Genomic DNA, 7,431 nt, shown 5'->3' on the forward strand with positions numbered 1-7,431 from the left:
CTTTGCGATTGCGCCAATTTCTCTATAATATGTTTAGGGTTTCAAGGGTATCACCAGGGCCGTAGCTATGAATTTTCAGCTAGGGGTCCAGCTGCTTAGTTGAGGGGGCCACTATTTTTTAAAAATAAAACAAATTAAGCATTCATTAAAAATTTTTGCCATTTTTATCAAAAATTTATTAATGTAATATGAATACAAAATAATACTATAATATGAATATACAAAATTATAATATAATATGACGATTTTTTATTTTTAAATTTTAACATAAATTAATTAATGAATAAATTTTCTGTTATATTTTTTCATAAGCCATCAATACGAAATTTTGCTTACGTTGATCTTTGATCGACTCTAGTGCTCGATAGAACTCTCTTTAGTGTAGAGAATGAGGTCTCGAAGCCGCTGATACCCCAATGATGATGGCTGCTGAGTAGAATTTATACACTTTTTTAAATGCATGATGATATTTTTTTATACATATTTAGGATATAAAAATTATGTATTTCTTTAACTTCTGCAGCTAATAATCCTTTAGCTTTTTTATTTTATGATGTAACGTTCCTATATTTAAGTTTAATAATGATTCTAATGGGATTATTTTATCTGATATAAAATAATCAGGGTAAAAGGGGACAATGTATTGTTAGTAGATTATAATCATCTTGTGTAAATATATCTAAAAAACGATCAACAGAGTAATCAATAATTTCATAATAATTCCTAGTCTATTTCACAATCAAATTGTAATTTGGACTCGACTAAAAAATCTTGAAAGTTTATATTAGTTTTACGTAACTTTGATAATTTTTGGGGAGTGAGATTAAATTCTTCTAAAATTTTTACAGCCTTAATTCTAATAAAATCAAAAGAATTATCGCTTCTTTTATTTTTTATTATATTGATTGTGGAATCAATACAATTTTTAGCATCATATTGGACATTTTTGGGTATAAATTTCATAATTTTATTTAATTCAGGATCTATGGATGGTGTATGAAAATTCTAGAAAAATAAATTTTGTTTTCATCATTTGCAGCTTCCGTAATTATCTCCTGCAGAAATAGTATTAAATATTAATTTAAGATAGTAACGACTACGGTTAATTTGTTGTCATACCAAAATTGTTGTTATTTCAGTATCCTTGTTTATATTTAGATTTTTGTCATGCCAAATTATTATCAAATTTTAATGAGCTTTTGAGCTTTTATGTTTAGCAATCCCTTATTTGCAGCTAACGCATTTTTCCAATTTCTTAATCTCTTTTGTCCAAATTCATCACTTGGTGAAAAGAATAAGGTTCTTAACGATATAGCGCGAGGTGCGAGTCAGTAAAAATATATTTTATTAACTCCTTTCTATTTCTTTTCTAAAGGTATATATACATTTTCTAAAATATAAATTAGAATATAAAACGAAATACAAAAAAGTAAAATAATATAAAAAAAGTAAGGTTACGCCGTTTATAAAATAAAATTAGATTATAACAAAAAATAAAATTTATATTGTAATTAGAATAATGCAACATTCTCCCTCTTCTGATAATTTCATCGGAGAAGTCATGAGAGTTTGTTGTCCAAGTGGTTTATCATTTTGGCTTGTCCCAATCGTTGGTTTGATTAATTCGATTATGCACGTTGGTTTGTTTAATCACAAGCTTGATATCCATATCGTAAATTGTCTCCATTAATCATAGCTTGTTTGATAGTACTCAATTGTTATTATCATTTTTTATAATTAATCCAGTCGAATATTGGAATTTGGAATAAATCGGAATATATAATTTGGAATAGTTGATCAAATCAAATGTATGAATAATATGCACGAATAAAATTTTGAATTTTGGAACAATAAAATATGTAATAAGGAATGATAATTTATGGAATAAGGAATAAAATTTTAATCCAGAATAAGGAACGATAAATCATAATGATTATCATAATATTTTTAAGTTAATCATAGCGTTTTATATTTTTAGCGTTTTACATTTTTAGCGTTTTATACTTTTAGCGTTTTATGCTATTTTTTGCGTTTTACATTTTTTTTATTAGTAGAGTTTTAATATTTAATTAGTAGCGTTTTAATATTTAATTTATTTTTATTTATTTTCAATCTCCAAGGTTAAAATATGCAAATATTATGCACATTTCCCTCTCTTAAAAAAAATTTAAAATTTCACACAATATTTTTCTAAAATAATGTTGTTTAATTTTTACATAACCTTTTGTCTTCAAAAGCTTTATTTCAAAAACATTTTTATCATATTAAGTATTACTTATAAGAATCAATCCCTTTTAATTCATATGTTTTAATTACATTTTAATATATTTAAAATTAAAATTTTATCTACTTGTTAAGGATTTTTAATGGTTTATATTTAATTATATCTAAGAATTCATCTTTAGGATTAGTTAATTTACAACAATTGGTCATCATTCAAGAAATCAAAAAAAATACCAATATTTCACTAAAATTTAAGTAAATAATTTTTTTAAAGGCTTTTTGTGTGGTCTATATCCATTATGATTTTACATTTTAGTATCAATATTTCACTAAGAAATTATAAATAATTTTTAAAGGCTTTTTGTGTGTTCAAATATCCATTATGATTTTACATTTTAATGATTTTAAAAATTATAACATGCCTTTATCCTGGCATAAAATCTTAATATAATAACTTTTCTTCTTACGTGAATTAGAATAATAAGTAATCATCATAGGTCTCACAATATAGAATTCATAACCTAACGTCTAACTTTCATTAAGGTTCTTTCTAGGTTGCCACATTAGGTTAGGTGCTGGCTATTATATTCCAGTCCAACATCCAGAGCCGGGACACCATGAAGAAAGAAGCTTTATGCATGAAAGAACGTGCTAAGGTTTGATTCTTGGTCATCTCCATAGATTAGACATTGGTCATATCAATAGATTAGGCAGTCACAATAAATAAGGTAATAATAGGTAGTCATCTCCATAGGTTAAGCAGTCTCCATAGATTAGATAGTCATCTCAGTAGATTAGGTAGTCACAATAGATAAGGTAGTCATAATAGGTAGTCATCTCCATAGGTTAAGCACAAGGTAGAGTCATAATAGGTCTCCATAGGTTAAGCACAAGGTAGAGTCATAATAGGTAGTCATCTTTTTCTAGTCCTCACCCGGGGCACCATGAAAAGAATAAGGTTCTTAACGATATAGCGCGAGGTGCGAGTCAGTAAAAATATATTTTATTAACTCCTTTCTATTTCTTTTCTAAAGGTATATATACATTTTCTAAAATATAAATTAGAATATAAAACGAAATACAAAAAAGTAAAATAATATAAAAAAAGTAAGGTTACGCCGTTTATAAAATAAAATTAGATTATAACAAAAAATAAAATTTATATTGTAATTAGAATAATGCAACACTTGAGCTACACAAGCATTTCCTACATAGAAAACAAAAAGCAGCGTCAGCTTCTACACTGTACTCCAATCAGTCTCGACCTCTATACCATGATTTTAGAAATAATCTCAGCTTACCATGGATATCTTATTTTACGGAATTGATTTATTTGATTTGCTTTGGTTCATTCTGGCCAAGATCACCTGGGATTTGAATTGAACTTGAATTATTAGAGGATTATTTTTTACAATATATAGGTATTGCCAACCCTATAGAGATTAGTTTTTGCTCATATAAGTTAAGGTCAAATAATTCCTCACTAGGTAACAAAACATAATAGAAATGTATACTCACTATGAGCAGAATCAGTTTCAGGAATTTCTGATGTTGTAATACTAGTAGATTGTAGGAGTTGTGACATAAGCATAGACAGGGGGGGGGGTGACAAGGGAAAATCCCCCCTTCAGAAATGTATCACTTTTTGTGAATATCATTTTAAGCTAATAAAAAAAATCCCCCTTAGTCCTCCTTTCCCCACCTTCCACTCCATGACCTCCAAAAATGTATGCATATAACTTAAACAATAATTTGAAAGAAAGAATTTAAAAGTCAATATTTTTTTATAAAAATATTCATCATAATTTATACATTTTTGGAAAAAAGCATTTAAAAAAATAAAATATTACAAACAAGGAATGATAAAAACAATAAATAAAATAAAACTAATTGGAAAAATAAATACTAATAGATAAGATTATATATGGGAATAGGATATCCTAATAAAAGTAAAGATATTTTAAACATTCTCAATAACTGTGATAGGGTTGCTAAATGTTAAGGTTTAATAGTTAATAAGATCTAGTCATATAACTCCATAAAATATTAAATTCATAAGTTTATTTCTTTAATTATAATAAATAAATATTATGAATAATATAAAAATCATTTTAATCATAAAAATTAATAACTTTATTAGATAATATATAATTTTTATCAAAATATACAAGATATATTAATATTCATATAACTAATAATAATTGATAGGATATTTTTAAAGTCATTGCATTATTTTTATATGAATTTCTGATAAATAAATAAGAATATGTTGCCATAAGAAATAAAGCTTCGCTTCAGATATAGATTCAGAAGGTTTTGTTCCATTACCAAAATCTATATATCCATGAAACTCTTTTTTATACCAATGAATAAGTCGCTGAATATCAAGGCTTAAAATAGTAAATAATTGATAGGATATTTTTAAAGTCATTGCATTATTTTTATATGAATTTCTGATAAATAAATAAGAATATGTTGCCATAAGAAATAAAGCTTTGCTTGCTCAGATATAGATTCAGAAGGTTTTGTTCCATTACCAAAATCTATATATCCAGGAAACTCTTTTTTATACCTGTTGATTGATCATATATAAATTTAAAGAATTAATCTTAAATTTGAATAGTTAATCTTATATTATAAATTGATGTGTTTGATATAATTTAACTATTCACAAAAACGTGATATTATATATTTTTCAATTAACTTTTTTTTATATATATATACTATGTTTTTAGATATAGAAAGAGAATAAAATATTTTAAAAAATAATTAATTTGAATAGCTTACTTCATGGTGCCCCGGTTACGGTGGTACGTTTTTCGTTTTTCTTTCTCTTTAAAAAAATAAAATAAAGTAAATAATAAAAGTTTAAAAAAATTTAAAAAAATATCCTTACCTTGAATTCTTTTGTAAAAATAAAAAGTAAAGGAATTACTTATCAAATTCGTCGTTCGATATTGGAGATGATAAAAGGACATATAAAATTTTTTTGACTTTTCTTTTCGATAGTCAAAATTTTATCCAAATTTACAAAATCATGAAAGGTAAAAAAAAAAAAGAGAAAATAAAATATACATATATATAAATAAAAAGAGTAATATGATAAAAAAATAGTTTTTTCATCGGAATCTTTGCATTTTTACGTTATGATGTTTTGTTTTAAAGCTTATAATATACCTCAGTGCATAATTATCGATAAAATGTTGAAGGAAATGGGAGTATGTAATGAATTCTCTTATATCCGTGATAATAGAATGAATGAAATTGTCTTTTATTTCAAGTCCTTACGAAAAATGATTGATGCCTATATGTCTCTAAATGAAGCCCTATATTTTTGATGAAAATAATTTCATTTTTATATCTTGTGAAATTACGGAATATTAAAATTTAAATATTAAAATTTAAATATCTTTACGCTTTACATATTTGACATACTATATTTATAGGGTATAGAAAATTTTCCCTATGTTACGTTATTAAATATAAATTTACGCGATGTTTAACCTATAGAATATCAATAAAAATTTTTTAATTTTCCTTCTAAAACTTAGTGGACTTAGTGGACCACATTCTCTTGATTAAAATTAAAATTTTTAGACAACTTAAATTTGATTTTAATGAACTACAATGTTTTGCTTTTACGATTTTAAATATTGAAAGTTTACTTTACTCAAATAAAATTTTATCATGGACGAAAAATTAACTCCTACACACACACTCAATATGTTCCAAAATTTCCCAAGTTATCAGGAAAATTATCTGAGACTTATCTTAACTTAATAGAAACATACTTTGAAGGACATATTGAGTCAGACTCATCTAAAGTTAGGACACTACTATGTAGCTTACCAATTGAGATTGTAGACCAAGTTACGTCGATATGTTCTAAAGCACAGTTAAAAGACTATAATATTGTTTTTGGTAAATTGAAAAATTCCAAGTGAGGACATTAATGTAAATATAAAGAACTTTAACTTAGCGGTACAAGGTGCCGAGGAGTCCTTCCATACTTTTTATTTTAGAATTTCAAAACTTCATAAAAAATGCGATTTTGATAACGATACAAGAATGATTGAGAAATTAATAACTTGTTCTTTAAATGATAATATCAGAAGGAAGTTAAATCATAAGCACGAAGGCTTAGATAAGATGATGAAATTAGGAGTGGAGTTAGATGGCAGCAATATTAAACCAGACGTTAGCGATACAAATTATGTAGACAATGATAAAAAATTGGATAAAAATAAAAAATTTTACAATTTAAACATGGATAAAATACCATGCAAAAGTACTTTTAGTAATAATGAGAATAATTCTAATGATTATGAACATAATAATTTTAGAGAAAATAATTTTAATTATAATGGACATAACACTCGAAAGGAAAATTTTGATTTTAAGAAGAGGAATTATAATGATTTTAGGCCTAATGATAGTGCTAGCCGAAACTATCAAAACAATACTTTTCGAGACAGTGAGGGTAACTCTAGAAATTTTCGTAATAACCAATCTTCGAATAACAATTCAAACTATTACGGAAGAAACTCCATGTGGCACAACAACAATAATGCAAACAATTATGATAGAAGCAATGCCTGGCAATACAATAACAATTCAAACAATTATGGTAGAGGTACTTGGCAAAACAATAATTATAATGGGAGAAACAATTCCTGGTCTTACAACAATCAAAGAAATCAGAGTCAATATAATAATCGATATGGTTATCAATATCAATCCTACAATAACAACAATAATGGAGAAAATAATACGTGGAAAAATTATAATCAAAATATTAATCAAAGAAAACCATTACAATATAATGACATGAATCAAAGTAACATCAATTGTAACATGAACATTGAAGAGATTGTTGAAGAAAAAAATAACCCTACACAAAATAATAATGGTAGTGATTTTAATATCAACAATTTAACTGAGTTTAAACTTAATGATAATGCGTTCATGACTACTTTAAAAGTAAATGATGCTGCTGTTACTATGCAGGTTGATACGGGATCCAAGTTTACAATTATACCTCATGATATGGCTAAACAAATAGGTATTAAAGATCTTAAAAAGTCCACTCTACAACTCACAGCTTATGATGGAAACTTAATCAAAATTATTGGCGTCACTCAAGTTAAAGTAACCTACGAAGGTATCACCAAACACTTGCAAGCCGTGATTGTTAAATCTAATAAAAAT

General features: G+C 25.8%; 1 long non-coding RNA gene across 2 annotated transcripts; it reads right to left on the bottom strand.

Moving 5' to 3' along the window:
- Positions 1–5,538, bottom strand: LOC135923344 (uncharacterized). 2 transcript variants are annotated; one of them, XR_010571189.1, is made up of 3 exons: positions 5,401–5,538; positions 5,011–5,056; positions 1–111 (listed from the first exon to the last, which is right to left on the bottom strand). It is a non-coding gene; the product is annotated as an uncharacterized LOC135923344 (long non-coding RNA). The 2 variants fall into 2 exon arrangements; XR_010571190.1 differs by lacking the exon at positions 1–111 and adding an exon at positions 4,605–4,795.
- Positions 5,539–7,431: the final 1,893 nt, after the last annotated feature.

Source organism: Gordionus sp. m RMFG-2023, chromosome 2 (genome assembly GCF_954871325.1).
Source record: "Gordionus sp. m RMFG-2023 chromosome 2, tfGorSpeb1-WG-v2, whole genome shotgun sequence".
NCBI classification, from domain to species: domain Eukaryota; kingdom Metazoa; phylum Nematomorpha; class Gordioida; order Chordodea; family Parachordodidae; genus Gordionus; species Gordionus sp. m RMFG-2023.